We start from the raw sequence: 16,738 nt of genomic DNA, 5'->3' as shown, positions 1-16,738 counted from the left end.
TTCTCTGCTCCACATTAGTGTGAAAGTTGCTGCAGAAACAGCTGCCAGGAGCCAGGGAGAGTGGCCTCTACCCCCTGGGGCGGCCAGTCTCAGGCCGACTCCCTCTGTCCCCCACCCACGTCCCCGTGACTAGGAGCAGGATAAAGACTCACTGTCTTTACTTGGAACTACGTGAGCTGGAACTGCACAGAGGCCAAAGGAAACCTCCGAACGACAGATCTGGGAGCAACCTTACTGACCAGCTAGTCCAGCCCCCTCTCCCTGTAGGTCAGGAGACCAAGGAGCAAACAGGAGCGACTCCCCCGGAGCCAGGAGTGAGTGGAGGTCTCCTGTTTGCTTTGGCTGTTCAGCAATTCAACTCCTTTCTTTCTTGGAGGAATTCAGGGCCAGAGGAGTCTGGGTGGAGATCGGAGCCCACCTTCCAGAAGCTGTAAATGGCAGATAATTACTTCTCATGTTTCTTCTGTAGCCAAAACAAAGACACAGTGACCTAATCTCTTGCCAACCAGACACTCTTGCCCATGTCTGGGCATCACTACAGCACGACTGGGAGACAGTGACTCAATGGCAAGAGGGCTTTTATTTATTTATATTTAGAGAGAGGAGAAGGGAGGGGGAAAGAGAGGGAGAGAAACATCGATGTGTGGTTGCTTCTCGCTCATCTCCTACTGGGGACCTGGCCTGCAACCCAGGCATGTGTCCTGACTGGGAACCGAACCAGCGACTCTTTGGTTTGCAAGCTGGCATTCAATCCACTGAGCCGCACCAGCCAGGGCAGACAGGGGAAGATTTTTACCTCCAAAGTCATAGTTTTGGGTGTTGTTCCTGCCTATAAAACTGCTGAATCAGTGAACTACCCAATATCCCATTAATCCATCTCTTTTTTTTTCTTCCTAACTTTGCCATTGTCTCTTTCTGTTGCTTGCAAATAAAACCCTTGGCTGATGCCAAAAAAAAAAAAAGAGAGAGAGAGAGAGAGAGACTTACTGAAAGCAGAAACAGACCCTCCAGATATCAGCAGGAACCTGGGGTGGCGTGTTTGGCAGAGCCGTGACTCTGCCTAAACATGGTGAACAGTAGCAAAGCTATTGAGTTTTTACCCATGGTCACCTATACAGCGAAGTCAAGGTTCAGAGTATAAAAAGTACAATATAAAGGGCATGGGAAATTCAAGGCCTGTAGGGTAAAATGCTTGCCTCTAACAGTGCCAGATGGATTTTTAAAAAATAAGAACAAAAAAATACAAATTCTTAAGTTCTCAACTCAAGGTACAAAATGAAACTAAGGATTTTATATGACTGTACTAGAACCATCTCTTTTATCTTATAGCCACAGTGCTGAGATAGACAAAAAAAAAAAGAGTCAAGCACAGTTTTATCCTGCAGGTTGCTGAGTTACTAAATAAGTTGGATGTGCAGCCTTCCACTATTCTTCAGTGAAAATTAAGAGCATTGATCAGGAAAGAGGTAGACCTGGGAATTGAAACAGAGATTTATGGGTGGATTCAGATAAGTCAGAAAGCACTGAATGTCTAAACTTCATTGATTCCTCTCTCTCTCACCAGCCCGATCGGCCCCTCCCTTCCTTCTCCTGTGTTTATTGCCACCTTGCTTTACAATCCCAAACCCGAGGGCGCTACTCAGCAAGGGGAAGCCAATACTCTCCCCGCTCTCCCCTTCACTGTCCCCCCACCTACAACTAGAGTCAGACCTCAACCTGTGCCTGGAACAGGGCGGGGTACGGAGGGGTGAAATTCATATCCCAAGTCCATATAGAATCTCTGAAGAGAAACCTTATAACAAAAGTGCAGGACTGTAAGAATTGACACTAGCAGAGGCGTGGGAAGTAGATTCAGAAACTGCTAGGCCAACAAAGGAAAAAACCATCATTTTGAGTCAGCTGAGTTTATTGATGTGGCGGCATCTGCCAGTGATACTGCATTTAATGTACTAGCTGGAGCATCTAGGAATCCTTTTCATCATGTGCAAGGTGGGTTGACAGAAACCTGGTCTCATTAATGCTCCATACTAAATGTAGTTGAGATGCCAGAAATTATAAATTATAATTTAGAGGAAGTAAACTCCAAGACCTAGGGAGACAGGAATGTTGGGGTGGATTTATCATAACTGCTTACCCATCTCCTAACTATGTCTCCCAAGAGGACCCAAAACATGCCTGTGTCACGGCAGCAGCACACACATTAGTGAGGGGAGCGCCGGCATCTTCACGAAAAGCTAGAGGGGCTGTTATTTATCAGCTGAGGTTGCCGGAGGAGAAGAAAAAACTAGCTGGAAATGAAATGCACAATTTCAGCTGGATTGGGAATGTCACACAGTAAGACAGGCCTGGGACCCGCACTCTGTCACCCAGAGGCACAGTAAGCTTGGCTCTCACAACAGGCGGCCGGCCAGCCTAAGCGTCAGCGTGGTCTGACCCATAGCGATCTTTGGGATGGCAGCTCACAGCCTCCAAAGCGGACGTGAGAGGGACACAGCAGGGAGGTCCTCGTGATCGGACAGGTCTGACGAGCGGAGGCCTGACTTTGCCATTGCGACCGCGAGCTGCCGCCCAGAGCAGACCTTGGTCACGTCCCACTTCACAACCATTCACAATCCCCCTGCCTCCTTTCTGACAAGTCTGATGAGACCTCTGGGGGAGGATTCCTTACTCCAAAAGAAAAGGAAAGAAAGTCTAAGGAAGGAAGAGTCCCTCTTCTCTTGGATGTCAGCTGACCGCAGGGGGCTCGGCAGCCAGGGCGGGAGCCAGCCTGTGACCACGGCGGGGAAGTAAACCTACACACCGAGAAGGGCAGAGCAAAGAAAGGTAAGGAGTCCACATCCTCAGTGATGCCTCTGAGCTGCTGAATCGACCAACCCTGGTACTCCCCTGCCTTCAGACTTCTCATTATGAGATCCACTTTCTTACCGTTTAAGCCAGGTAAGACCTTCTGCTATGGAAGCCTAAAATATCCTAATGATACAGAGTCCCTCACTCAACCCTTAGGCCTGAGTCAGCTCACAGACCCAGTTATTCCTGAGTGAAGGGGAAGCTGAGTGCCCTTGAGTAAGAAACCTGTCATTCCATGGCTACTATACCCAGAATCTCCCTCCCAGGTGTCTCCAAATTGGCCTGCGAGCATCTACCAGAGTGTCTGTGTACAGGGAAGAGAATAAAACCCGACGATCCAGAACACTCCTGTGGGGTCAGAGCAGGCGCCAGTGGGAGACAGGTAACAAATGGAGCTCTACCTGAGTCTACCCCACAGGAGGCCCAGCGGGACCTCAGGCCCAACCCGTCAGTCATTTTCCCAGTGTGGGCGGGCAGGCGGCCGGGCCGGACAGAGTTAGGGACTGCAGCACCCTCACACGGGCTGTCTGACTAGAGAGCGAGGGAATAAACTGAAGGCTGCTCAGTAAGAAGAGTCAAGTAGAAACGCCTAGAGTTCCCTCTCACTACCAGAACGGTAAATAAAATGCAAGGCTTCCTCCGTGAAAGAATCACAGAGACTCAGTATCACCCTTAAATATTTGAAAGAGGCAGAAGTAGTGACTTTGCCTACATTCCAACTTAACTGGCCAGTTTGGCCCATTCAGAAAACAGCTGGGCCTTCACAAATGGCCATGAATAATTGCAGACATAATCAAGTGATAATTCCAGTTATAAGCATAGCTTCTGTGTGGCCTTTTTACTAGAACAAGTCAACATACCCCTTGGCACGTGGAATGCATCTGTCCAGCAAAGAGAGTGAGTTGTCACTTAGTGTCATCAGTAAGTTCTTGGAACTGAGGTGAAATGACATATAACTAAACCATTTTTACCACAGGCCACTTGATATAAACAAGAGTCAAGTTCCTACAGCATCTCATCAACATCGTAACAAAACGGCATGAGGATCTGCTGGACTTTTTTTCTCTCCCTAGGCAGAGTGCCCAAAACTTCCACCTGGCAGAGACAAGAGTCCCCTCAGACCCTGTGGCTATAGGGGTGTGTCTGCCCTCAGGTATGGACCACAAATTAGTTTTCTGAGACCTTGATCATCTCATATACCCACCAAGAATATGCTGGTTCACAAGGATGTTGACATGATAGGATGTGAAGAGCAAGAAGGAATGGTTCATGGAAGCCTTAGTCAGACACACACATACCAGGAATATGGGAGGGGTCAATGGTGGGGAATTTCTGGTCATTCCCTCCAAAATAAAAGATAAGGTCCACACCTTGCACCTTGTACAATGAAGAAAAATGGCCTAACATTTTGAGGGGCTTTTTGGATTTCAGAAGCAACATATACCACATTTCAGTTATAGTCCATTTTCCAGGAGACCAAGAAGGCTGCCAACTTTGAGTAGAGTTAAGAGAAAGAGAAGACTCTTTAACTAGCTCAGGTTGCAGTGCAAGCACTTGGCCCTTGTGATCCCTAGGATCCAAAGCTGTATGAGATGTCATTGGCAGATCACGTGCTGCCTGCTGTTTGACGCAAGGTTGGGAGAATCATAGATAAGGTCCCTGAGGTTTTGAAGAAAGCCAAATCCTCTTCAGAAAGTTACTATTATTCTTTTAAGGAACAGCCCCCAGCTTGCTACTAGGCTCTGGTTGAATGCATGACCATTAGACACCAGATAATCGTGCAAACCTGAGCTACCCACCCTGAACTGGATGTCATATGATCCACCCAACTATAAGTCAGGAGGGCCCTGCAATGCACCATTTGCTATGGAAGTGACAGAAGTGAGAACCAGGCTCGAGAAAGTCCTTATGGCACAAGCGAGTTTGATGAGCTTACAGCCCCAGCATGCCTACTCCAGAAGCGTTGCTACTCCTCACTCAACTCTCTCCCGTGGCCAAGGTGCCACGAAGTGTTCAGGGTGGAGTGCATTCGCTGGCCATACATAATGCTGTTTCGCACATAACTAGAAAGCATGAGCCTGGGAACACTAAATACATGAGCAGAGTCTGTGCTTCCCATCTCTGTGGCTCTGGGCGCTGCAGACTTAGAAAGTCTGGCATCCAAGGGGGACAAAGTCTTCCAGGAAACACAGCAGTTAGCTCACTGCATTGAAAACTGAGGCTCTAACTTAGCCCTTTGTGGCTCCTATTCCCTCTGAATGAACAGGCAATAAAAGGGGATTACTGTGTGGCTTAGAGTGTTTGCTTTAGATCCTCAAGGGAAAATAACATTGCTGCAACACAGTGAGTCTAGAAAGAGTATGAATACCACAAGGATAGAATAAGGTGACTTACGATGCTTCTATTTCCAGCGGTCATAGACTGATGGAAAAACCATTACAACCCTATGCAAATAAAACTACTAAAGGATGAAGTCCCTGAAAAGTGAATGTTTGCATCACCTGCAGTTTTAAAAACCTAGACTGACTGAATACTGAATAAAAAAAGAAAAAGAAATATGGGCAAGTTAAAAGAGGAAAATGTAATACCAACCATAGAGAAACCATATTTTAACTCTAGTGAAAACAAGATTAGAAGGACCTATGTGAATTATCCTCCATGTTGTATTATGCATATATATACACACAGATTTTAATCTAGATTCTTCTCCCTTTCCCTCACTTTCTCGTGTATAGTATGTTTGCTGTGATTCACAACCACTAGCTTCACAATTTATAAATTACATAATGCAAATTCATGCCGGATCTAGAGAAGCAATAGATATTAACCACAGAGCCTTAACTTGAAGCTAGATGCAATATCTGATGAGAATGTAGGGAGGAGATAAGCTGTCTTTGGTTAAGCAATAAATTGTTAAATTATATTAGGCAGGGTCTTTTTCTTTTAGCAGCATGAATGTGGAAAGAAGCGTGCACATTGATGTTGATCTGGAAGAGGGGTGGGCTGTAAGGGACATCGGTCGTTCTTTTTTGGACCACGTCCTACATTTGGAAAAATCCACCATCTTATGAGTCTGCCTCCCGTTGTAACAGCCTGAAATGGCAGATACTTAAGTTTCCAGGCTCGCTGTAGTCAGGACGCAGATACATGACCTAAAGTCGATTAACCAGAAGCACCCAGACTGGACTTTGAGTCAGGAGCTAGTAATGCAAAGAAACCAGGGGTAGCATGGGATCTTCCCTCTTGGCACCATTGACGGTTCTAGCCTAACTGAATTCCGGGCACAGCCCTGGGCAGAATCCTGGTGGCAGCAAATTTAGAAGCATGTTTCTGGCTGAGTAGCTCTGATCATACTACCTCAGCCCTTCTGAAGATCCAACATTTTTTAGATAAATTACTATACAGATCATATTAGCAAAAGTTGGTTTTGTTCTGCTTGAAATCAAGAACCATGATTGATTCACATGGTCACAGGATGAACTGGTGACTGTATTTTCATGAAGCAGACATCTATTTCTGCATAACAACCCCTCCCAAACCAGTGACTTAAAACACCAACCACTTATTATGTCTCGTAACCCTGGGAGTTAGTTGGGTGGCTCTTCTGCCACTCTCTGTGGCTTCATTCAGCGGGTCGGTTGGCTGGGACTGTGCTGACACAGCTGGCAGGTTGGCTGGGCCTCGCTCCTCACGTGTCCCCCCACCTCAAGGGGACCACGGCATGGCGGTCTTGGGGTTCCAAGCGGATGATAGCTGGAGCTGCAGAGCCCTCTTGAGACCAAATCTTAGAAGCCACACATATCAGTTTTGCCACATTCTACTGGTCCAACCTAGGGGCAAGGCCAGTCCAGGTCAAGGGGAGGGGAAATAGACTATGCGTCTGTAAGAGGAGACAGTCACAGTGTGAAGGAATATGCACACAGAGATGGGGCAACTTACTGGGGCCATCTTTGCAAACAGTCTGGTATTCGTCAGATCACATCACTGAAATGCACAGAATGCAGCCGGGCAGGATTCAGGTGCTCAAGCATTGCCACGTTTCTGCCTCTCTTTCTCCCCACGTGCCTGGGAAGATGGCAATCAACAACTCTGAACTACAGGACCCTTACACACAGTGACCATGGCTCCAGAGTCATAAAAAACCACTTAGAATGAGCTCCCCATAGGAAAAAGGGACTTTGTTAACCAGAGGAAAGAGAAAGGGTGTGGAGAAACAGTGTCAGAGGCCAGCCTCGAATTCAGATGGCATGTCTCCTGGACTCGGGTTCTTTCCACTCTGGTAATTGCCTGCAATTGATTCACATCCCAGATGGAAGGAGAGGAAGCGGAGTGCTCTGCTAACACGTGGGGACCCACCAGCACTTGGGAGGCATTGGGAGGATTTGTCCCAGCTGTTGAGAGGAATGTCCCATCTTAAGGAAACCTAGGAGACAAAACCTTGGAATGTAACTCATACCAGCAAGCAACGCATGGCCTCCTGGTAGTCTGGTTTCGTCTACATAGGTTGGGCAGAGATGCCGTCCCCTACATTGCTTATATCAATACAGACTTAGCTTCTTTAAACACTGAGGTTGGAGCTTGGGGCCTCCCCCGTCTGCTTAAGCTTCTCCTCTCGGATCTCGTGCTCCTGAAGCAGGGCCGTTAACCCAGCTCTGCACCTCCTTGGGTTTGGTGACTCTGGGCAAGTCGGGCCACTACCCCGCCGTATAGGAGAGTTGCAAGCATTAAACGAGATAACGTCCCCACGAGCAGTTTCCCCTCCCTGTGAGCAAGGTAAAGCCTCTGAGCCTTCCACCTTGCCACCTCACACACACATTCGACTCCTCTCTACCCGTGCGTACCACTCACTTCCTTGATAATATTTCCGCAGTGCTTGCCCTTCAGAAAGCTGCTCCTTCACAGGTTCCTTCAGGTCCACGGCTCCCGGGCGCGGGATGCCCATCGCGCTCATGCTCTCAGTGTATGCGTCTTCCTCTCGCATTTGGCATCCTTCCTCATTCCCTCAGTAGGGGTTCTGTGTGGATTCTCACCACCTTGGGACCCACTATAGCCTCCCACGCAGTACAGCTTGGAAGGCCGAAGAGAGGGAGAGGACCGCCTCCCCGGTCTCCATGGAGGCAGCACCCCGGATGCAGGGCGAGCACCCAGACCTCGGCTCCAGCTGCAGATCGGCCAAGGCTCAGAATTCAGTTGTCTCAGATGCCTCGCGAAACCCCAGTCACTGAAGGGAGAGCGTCTGCCCGCCTCTCTGCAAGGCCTTCTTCCATGGCTTCAGATGCTGCCTGTGATCTGAGCCGACACTTTCCCCAGCCTGTGGGTACTCTGGGCTGCCATTGAACTGCTCCTGATCCCTCTGGAGGCTTGTTCATTAAACACAAAGTTGTCACCGACTTCTCAACCCGGCCTGCTTCACAGGCGCTATGACCCAAGAGCCTTCCCTTGTGCCAACAATCTTTGCTCTGGCCTACTTAGATCACTTTAACCAGGGCCCAGACCAATGCTACTCTTCTCCATCTGAGGCAGAGGTGGCCTCGCAATGCCCTTCAGCCATCACTTAATCGGGGAGACTTGATGAAATGATGAGCAAACACCCAGCGATGTGCGAAGGAGTCATTCATCCTTTCTTTCATCAACAAATGCTTTTTGAACTAGAGCTCCTATGCACCAAGAACCTTTGTTGTTTACTGGGAATATAGCAGTGAACCAAAGAGAGCAAATCCCTGCTCTCATAAGAAGTACATGCTGGTGCGGTTTTAGTTAAGATGAGTGCTTTTAAACCTTGGCTGTTCATCAGAAATATCTACAGAATTTCTTAAATCCTAACACCCAAGCACATACCAGACCAATTAAATAAGAATCTCTAACATTTTTAAAAGGTCTCCAAATGATCCTTATGTGAAGCTACAATAGTTCTCTGATGTCTCAGGTGATCAACCATAAGCTCTTCAAGTAGTCGGGGATGAAGTTTGTCTAAAGTGACTTTCATCTTTTCATTAACAGACTCTTTGCAAGGAGGTAGGGGACTGTCCTGCGGTGCTTTGTTTTGACAAAGCCAGTGATGCCCTATCAGGACTGTGGACAAGCCAGGGAAAGGTTGGTCCAGGAACTGTCACAGGAGGAGTGAGAAGGTGTCACCTGTACATAAAGACTTTCTCCAAATACGGCAAAGGTGGCCCTGTGATTGAAGGCCCAGACCTGTCCCACCAGCGGGTGACAGGCTGCAGTTCAGTTCAAGCCACAGCCCTCAACAAGGACAATTATGCAAAGATGCAAGGAGCCCGTCTGAGGGACAGCGGGGTCCCCGTCACTGAGGCTGCTCAGTATCGCCTGGACCCCTGCGCAGTGGGGGTGGCATGGCGGCAAAGCAGCACTGAATTGGGGTTTGACCTCTCTGCCAGTGAGAACGACTTTGGGGGAGGCAGGCGTGTGGCCAGCAGCGGTGTCCCATCCCTAGAAACCACACAGCTGCGCGGTGGTTCGAGCATGCGCGTGGGGCAGGCTTCCCCAAATGCGCCCGGCCCCAGTGGACCGTGAGCAAGATGCTCCCCAGGCTCCCTTCCCCCCGGCACCTTTCCAGTTCTGCAGCAGGAGTGGCCAGAGCAGTCACGCGGGTGTAGCCTTCGGAAGTGGTACCACAGCCACAAAGAACAAGGACCTGGAGCCCGACGGCTCAGGTTTGATTCCTGGCTCCACCTCTTAGCCTCACTGTGACTCGGACAAGTTACTTAACCTCTCTGCACCTCGGTTTCTTCATCTGTAAATGAGGAAAATAAAATCGGATGTGTTTATCCTCAGTGTGTGAAGAACTTAGAAAAATGGCTAACAGCACATTGGCCCGGTAAATATGAGCTATTACCATTTTCAGGAAAGATTGGTAAGGAAAGAAAATGATTGTGTCATTTTCCCCTACAGCATATCATTGTCCCTAAAGTAAATCATTGTCATTTTCTCCCCACAGTAAAGAGGCACCCAGCTTGGCCCTCAAGTGGGGCATATGACCAGGCCTCGGCCCTCTCCTTAGCAAGGACCCAGATGCTGCCGGAGATGATGAAAGCAGGCATTTCCCTGGATGGTGAAGGCTGCTGTTGGTCGTGAGCTAGCCTGGGGCAAGCACACCTGTGTGTACCGGCATGCATGCATGTGCACCCACAAGCATACACGTGTGTGACCGCATGCAGGTATGTGTGTGCCCGCGGGCACACATGCACACCGACACATGTGCAGGTACCCATGCACACAGACAAAATTCACTGCCTAAAAAATTCTCCAAACTCTTCTCTCTCTCCTTTTGGTTTTGCTCCCTGCTCTCCCCCCACCACCCCCCCAAAAAAGAAAAGAAAAATGTCAAAATATTATACCTCTCTCTAAAGAAAAGATAAAATCACTGTCCCCAGAGCGGTGAGGTTGGCATTTCAAGCCTGAAGCATCTGTCCCTGAGAGGAAAGGGAGAAGCTGACAGGCTCAGACCCTCTCTCAGCCGAAGGGCCCGGTGGCTCCACGGGACAGGCTAGGGCTGGCCTCGAACGGGTCACATCTTCCCCGGATGACAGGGATGTCTCCAGGTGCTTGGACCACTGCTGTCACCACCCTGTCCTCACAAAATTGCCCAGAGCACAAGTCCCCAAGCTGTCAAATGGTCTAACCCCATCAGTTCGGTTCTTCTTGCCCTCGTCCATGGTTCAGGCAGGATGAGGGGTCTTCTGCTCATAGGACACTTGTCCTCAAGACCAGTAGGGACCTTGGATTAGGAGACCCTCAGAGTGGAAATAAAACTACTAAGTACATCCTTAGGACTCAGTGGCTCCCCTTCCCCAGCAAAGCCTGGGTCTGGCTCTTGAGCCGGCAGCCCCTCCTCCAAGGAGAAGTGGCTCACGGGAGGGAGGGAGGGCATTTCAGGGGTTGTTCCTCACCCCTGGATCCGCCTCGAATGCACCTGTGACCCTTGGGAAGGTGACAGCAGGAGGGAAGGCCGTCCCAGCACAGTCAGTCCTCCCACAGAAAGTAGAGGTGGGAGAGGCAACACAGGTGGTGGCTCACTGGGCTCCAAGAAGCCTTGGTTCTCTTGTCACTTCTGTCACCGGTTAGCTGACTGACCCTGGGCAAGTCTCATCCCTCCCTGGGCATAATTTTCTTTTCTATAAAATTAAAGGATGCACTCAGGTAAAGAAGGATATCTGAGGAGCTTTCTAGACTTGATAGTCTGAGTCTGGAATTCTAAGTGGCTGAGAGCAATTCCCCACACAACCAGCCAAGAGCACCCAGGGGCACAAGGGAAGGGCCAGAAGGTGCCATGCCCAAGGAGAGTGGGCAGAGATGTTTACTGACAGCCAAACTCCTCACTCTCCAGGCCAGGGGATACCAGACCATTGCCCAGGAAGCAGGAGAAGAGCGGGGAGTGGCTAAAGAATCGCCTGTGTCTTTCTGTTATCTGAAGACAGGGCAAATCAGCATCCCCAGCCTCTGGGGATTCTGCCTGAGGCCGAGAGGATCCAGTGAAGCAGTGAAGGACCCACAGGCTCCAAGGCTGTGTCTGATTCCAATTTGAAGCTGTCAGAACCGCAGCTTGAATTCTGAGCAGCCCTGGCCTCAGGGGCTTGCGGCTCCTCCTGGCTGCCTGAGGAATTATTCACTTGGATAAACCCAAATTAGACTTAGGAAAGTAGCCCATTTCTCTGCACCCCCCAGATGTCTAGAAAGTCTCTCCACTGCTCCCCACACTTCTGCACACACATGCCTCTCTCCCCTCAAGCCCTCAAGTCTCAGCCTTGGAAAATTCCCAGGACTCTGATATTTCTAGTGTTTGTCGGAGGCATCGGAGAACACACCCAAATCTCGCAGTGCTGGAGCTGGCTGTGAGAAATCCACTCATGGGAAAGGATGGCTGGCATGCGGGTGGGGGGTGGGCCTTGCAAATAAATGCAGACTGTTCCCAGCCAATGAAGACCCATTAGAGACATTAGAAAACCTTCTGGAACTTCCTACTGCCCTGCTGCACCTGCTCTTAGTGAAGTGCCCTTCCTGTTAGCACTCAACAAAAACAGAAAAACATGAAATAACAAAAACGAAACATGAAGCTGTTGGTAGGATTCACAGGGACTCCTCGTTGGTCACATCCACCCATACTTCTGTTTCCTGCCCATGCCTGATTGGTCCAAGGGTGGAGAAAACTGGCCTAACCTGGGCCAATCAGATTTTTCCTCCCAGGACACTGAAGACTTGAGCACACAGAGACCAGGCAGGTGGAGCTCATGGCACTCCTTGTGCTGGAGACAAGATCCAGGACAATCTACAGTGAGGACCCTGCAACTGCCTGGTTGTTCAGATCTCCCCTTGATTCTGTGCACAAACAGGGTGGCCTTCATCTTGAGCGGCCTGGAGACAACTCAGTTGTTTGTCTCTAAAGACACTTAACTGGTAAAAGCTCCCTTAAGCATCCTCCTTCCCCCCACCTCGGCATGTTATTGCAATCACCTTTTTCTCTTTGCCAAATTCTTTCCCTAAACCAGAAGCCCTTTGGCGTCTTGGCCCATGGACTGGTCTCGCTTCACCTCCCCAACCCTCCAGCAGGCTAACTCCCACCCTGCCCTCTGGGCTCAGTGAGACAGCAACGCCGCTGAGAAGCCTTCCCTGATCGCCACCCCTGCACTCCTTGTCCAGGTGAAGTGCCCTGGAATGTGTTCCCACAGCACCAGGGACTTCCCCTAAAGTAAGACAGCAGCTCCTTGAGGCCTGTTCACAATTCTATTTCCGGCACATAGCAATGTCTAGGACCCAGTGAGCCAATATTTCTGGAGTGAATAAATGAGTATTACAATGAAGACCAACCCTAGTCTTCTCTCCTCATTCCCACAGTAAACTAATAGAATTAATTACCTGGTTCAAATTATTATTCATCTCCAAATGCAATTAATCAGTCAATAAATTAGTACTAATTGATGCGCCAAAAACTGTATTCGTCACTATGCAGCTGGGGTAAACTTATAAAGATAGGCAAATTGAGGGGGGTGGGGTTTCTTATGAGAAATATAATCTATAATAGGGGATGCTAAGTTTCATCTTGCCTGGCCTGAAGAATTCTGCTTCTGTTTTCTGTATCTTGAAAATGGACATATAAGAATCACCATTAATGATTTACTGGGTTTGCAACAGTGCCCTGAATCAATGGGCAGAGATTTCTAGAACAGAGCTAGATCCAAATGAGGTAGAAACCATTGGGCAAGTGCCACATCCAGGATGGCTAATTCTTGGGGGCCCTAATTATTCATCTCAGGCTCCTGAGAAGGAGCTCTAAGCCTCTTTTTTATTACCTTGTTATTTTTTTTAATCCTCACCCTAAGTTATGTTTATTGATTTTAGAGGGTAGGGGGAAAAGAGAGCGAGAAAGAAACATCAATGTGAGAGAGAAACATTAATCAGTTGCCTCCCATACACACCCCAACCAGGAGTGGGAACCCGCAACATTTTGGTGCACAGGATGACGCTCCCACCAACTAGACCACCCAGCCAGGGCTGGGCCTCTTTTTTAAAGGCCTGCTGCCAACCCTGCTACTCTGGTAGGTACTGAAAGGAGAGAGGGGGCCTCTTCCTCTGCCCCCAGGCTAGCAATTACAAAATCCAAATTGTCTCCTCCAAGAGGCATTGTTGTCCGGCTGTCATTTCAGCATAAAATAAATTGCCCTGCCCATCAGCCCGCTGGAGGCCAGCACCTGCCGGCTGCTCCCACCAGCCTCAGAAAGAGCCTCCGCAGCTGTGCAGACAAGCCAGCCAGCTGCAGCCAGCCCTGGAAGTGACCCTCAGGCCCAGGGAGCACAATGCTGTCATGCAAAGAGCCAGTGCATGCCTGAGAGGGCACAGCTTCATCCTGGCACCAGCGACAGCTCTGCCACGCTGGTCTGCTATTTGCCAAGTCCCAGCCGTGAGCAGGATCAACAACTCAAAGAGAAACGGGGTAACATGCCGTCAACGTGGAGCCTGTTATTCTAGATTGTGGGCTCGTTCATGTGTGCGCATGTGCGTCTGTGTATGCAAACCTCCAACACTGTCTAGTCTAGTCCTGTTGCCTCCTGCCTGGCCTGAACATATTCTCTCTCCTCAGCCATCCTCTCCCAAGCCACAAGACCTGTGTTTCAAAATCATAGATCTGATCGTGTTGAAGCATAAGAAATACAGTCTAGTATTCATGGCCTCCTCGGCCCCAAACTACTTTGTTTAACCTGTATCAGCCTTTCCAGGATCCTGGCCCCAGTATTCCAGCCAAACTGGATGTGCACCCTCTCTGCAAATGTTCAGATGCTGGAACTTTAAGGCCCGGATCCAACGTCCCCTCCTTCACGACCCTCTCCCCTCTGCCCTCACTCTGCCACCCAGAAGCGGGGAGAGCTCTCTCCTCCACGGAGAAATAAAGCAGCTAGTATTCACTGATTGTCTGTTACGTGCTCTGCACTTTACTTGCCCGTAATACCAATTCTATTATCCCCACTTTCCAGATGAGAAAGCTGGGGTCTCGGTGGTTTGCCTATGATCACAGAATCCCTAAATTACAGCGCCAGAACTGGAACCCAGAACTACCAACTCCACAATTTATGTCCACAGCTTACTGCACAACACTCTCTCTTCAGCTCCACGGGCTGAGCAGGAGGGACCCGTGGCTCCTGCAATTTCCGTCCCCACCGCAGGTCAGCGAAGCAGAGATGGTTTATTCTGATGCCGATGAGGCCTGATGCAGACCCCTCTGAGGTTCTGGGAGAGGCCCCAGCAATGTGTTCACATGATGTTTTTGTAAAACTTGCAAAATTAATACAGTTAAAAAATCAAATCAGGAAAGGCAGCTACCTCTTTCCATGCCAGCCTCCCTCCATCACATTTTCCCTTCACCTCAGAGGTGCCAGAGTGGCCACAGGCGTTTAGGAGCCCAGCTCAGGGCAAGCTGAATTGGGAAAGCATTTAATCAGATTAATTCACAGTTTTGCATTAAGTTCTTGCTTGGAAATGGCTCTGAGGGTGCACTCTCCACCACCGGGTCAAATCACTGGCCACCGGCCACCGGCCACCGTGGTGTGAAGGTGAGGGCCAGAGGTCAGCGGGCCATGGCCTCTCACACTGAATTCATCACAATTCCTACCTTTCAGGGTTCAAATTTGTGGCATTACCACAAAAACAAGTACATCTGTGTGTGGAGTCACATGATTTATGAATCCCAACTATCAATAATAAAAAACAATTTTGATCAACTGTGCCAGAAGAAAAACAGAATTATCTAGTCTCTCTTTAGAAAATGACATTTCAAAACTGTTGTCATACAAAGAAGCATCAAAGACCATGCAACCAAACAATGCAGGGAGATGGCACTATAGAGGCGCGCCCCTCAGCTAATTCCTGTCTTCATTACGTTATTTTTCTGCACTTTGCAGTGTTTGTGGCATTGTCGGCTTTTATAATGCATAATTTATTGGGAGTTTTTTTATTTGAAATAAATATTTAACTTTATACCCAATTCTATATTCACAAGTTCATTTTCTTAAAAACACAAAACCCTCTCAATCAATAAACTTCAGGGCCCCCCCAACAACCTGGATCGGCCCCTGAATCTCAGTAAACACAGTGCTCCTGCTGTGCACACGCCACTTCCAGTGCCCTGGGCCCTCCTTCCGCGGGCGACAGCCCCCAAGGCAGTCCCATGAGGGCCTTCCGGAGCCCAGGCTGCAGCTTCACATACCCCTCTTGCGGCGCCCATCACGGTGCTTTATGTTTTATCTCTTTCCAGCCTCCACCTCAGGGCCCTACAGGGAGCCAGGAGACCAGGTAGAGAGGGGCCAGTGGGAGCCCTTTGATCTTGGATCTGCACAGTGCTGATGGCAGAAGTCTCTGATGTTTATCTTTATATAGAAATACACTCACGTTGCATGAGCAAAAGGCTTCCTTCTCTCTTTCCCTGGATCTCAATCCCGGCCTCTTTTTGCCTCTCTGATTCTCTCCCCATTTCTTTCTCTCTCTCCCTGTCTGGCCCTGATGGTAGCTGGACTCACAAGGCGGTCTTTGGGGGGAGCAGGCACAGGGGACAATCCCAGCCGCAAATCCACAGCCTGGGCAGAAATTCAGGGAGAGGCACCTGCAGATAGGCAGCGGGCCAGAGAGGGAATAAATCCAACTCCGGCTTCCTCTGTCCACCCGCATGGCTGGAGCCAGGAGTAATCTGATAGCTGATGTTCCTGAAATCAGAGACTAACCTCCTAAGTGGCAGGTGAAGAGGGAGGTCTTCTGTGGAGGGAAGCTGAGCGCCAAAACCCATTTCAAAGATCACAAGGTTTGGACCCCACCCAGGAAAGGAGTCTCCCAGCCAATTCGATGGGAATGAAAAGGAAGGGTATTCAAATCACACAATTACTGTCTAGCTAAATTAATTGTTGAATTCATTTAAATGAATTAGACATTTTAGTTAGCCAGGTCTGGCTGTTTGCTGAAATTGAGCGTTTGGCACGTGGCTGTTACGGGCACACGTGTGTTTGTTCTAGTGGAGCCCCGGCTGGAGCAGATCTGCAAAGATTGCTTTCCCCGTGGATGGAAGGATCCAGCAGCCTGGAAGGCACCAGCCCTCCTCCACAGGTTCCCCTCCCCGAGCTGGGAGGAGGAGCAGGAGATTCCCACCTGGCCACGCAGGGAGGCTCATGCAAGTACAAAGCACCTGTGGCTTCAAGGCAGCTGGAGAGGAAGAGGGATGAGGAGAGAAGAAGGGAAAGTGTGTGATGGAAGAAGAATGTGACTTCGAAGCTTTTCTTGGGTTTATACGATTATGTGGAAACGTCTCCCAGACTGGCCTGCAGGACGTGAGCCCCCAGGGGGCAGCAGAGCACCGACCCTTGGGAAGCCGGCAGCCCAGGGACTCCGCGCCAGC

Source organism: Pteronotus mesoamericanus, unplaced genomic scaffold (genome assembly GCF_021234165.1).
Source record: "Pteronotus mesoamericanus isolate MK-2021 breed Mesoamerican mustached bat unplaced genomic scaffold, CSHL_Meso_final scaffold_99, whole genome shotgun sequence".
In the NCBI taxonomy this organism is placed as follows: domain Eukaryota; kingdom Metazoa; phylum Chordata; class Mammalia; order Chiroptera; family Mormoopidae; genus Pteronotus; species Pteronotus mesoamericanus.
The sequence above is the reverse complement of the archived record's forward strand: the minus strand, read 5'-3'. Positions refer to the sequence as shown.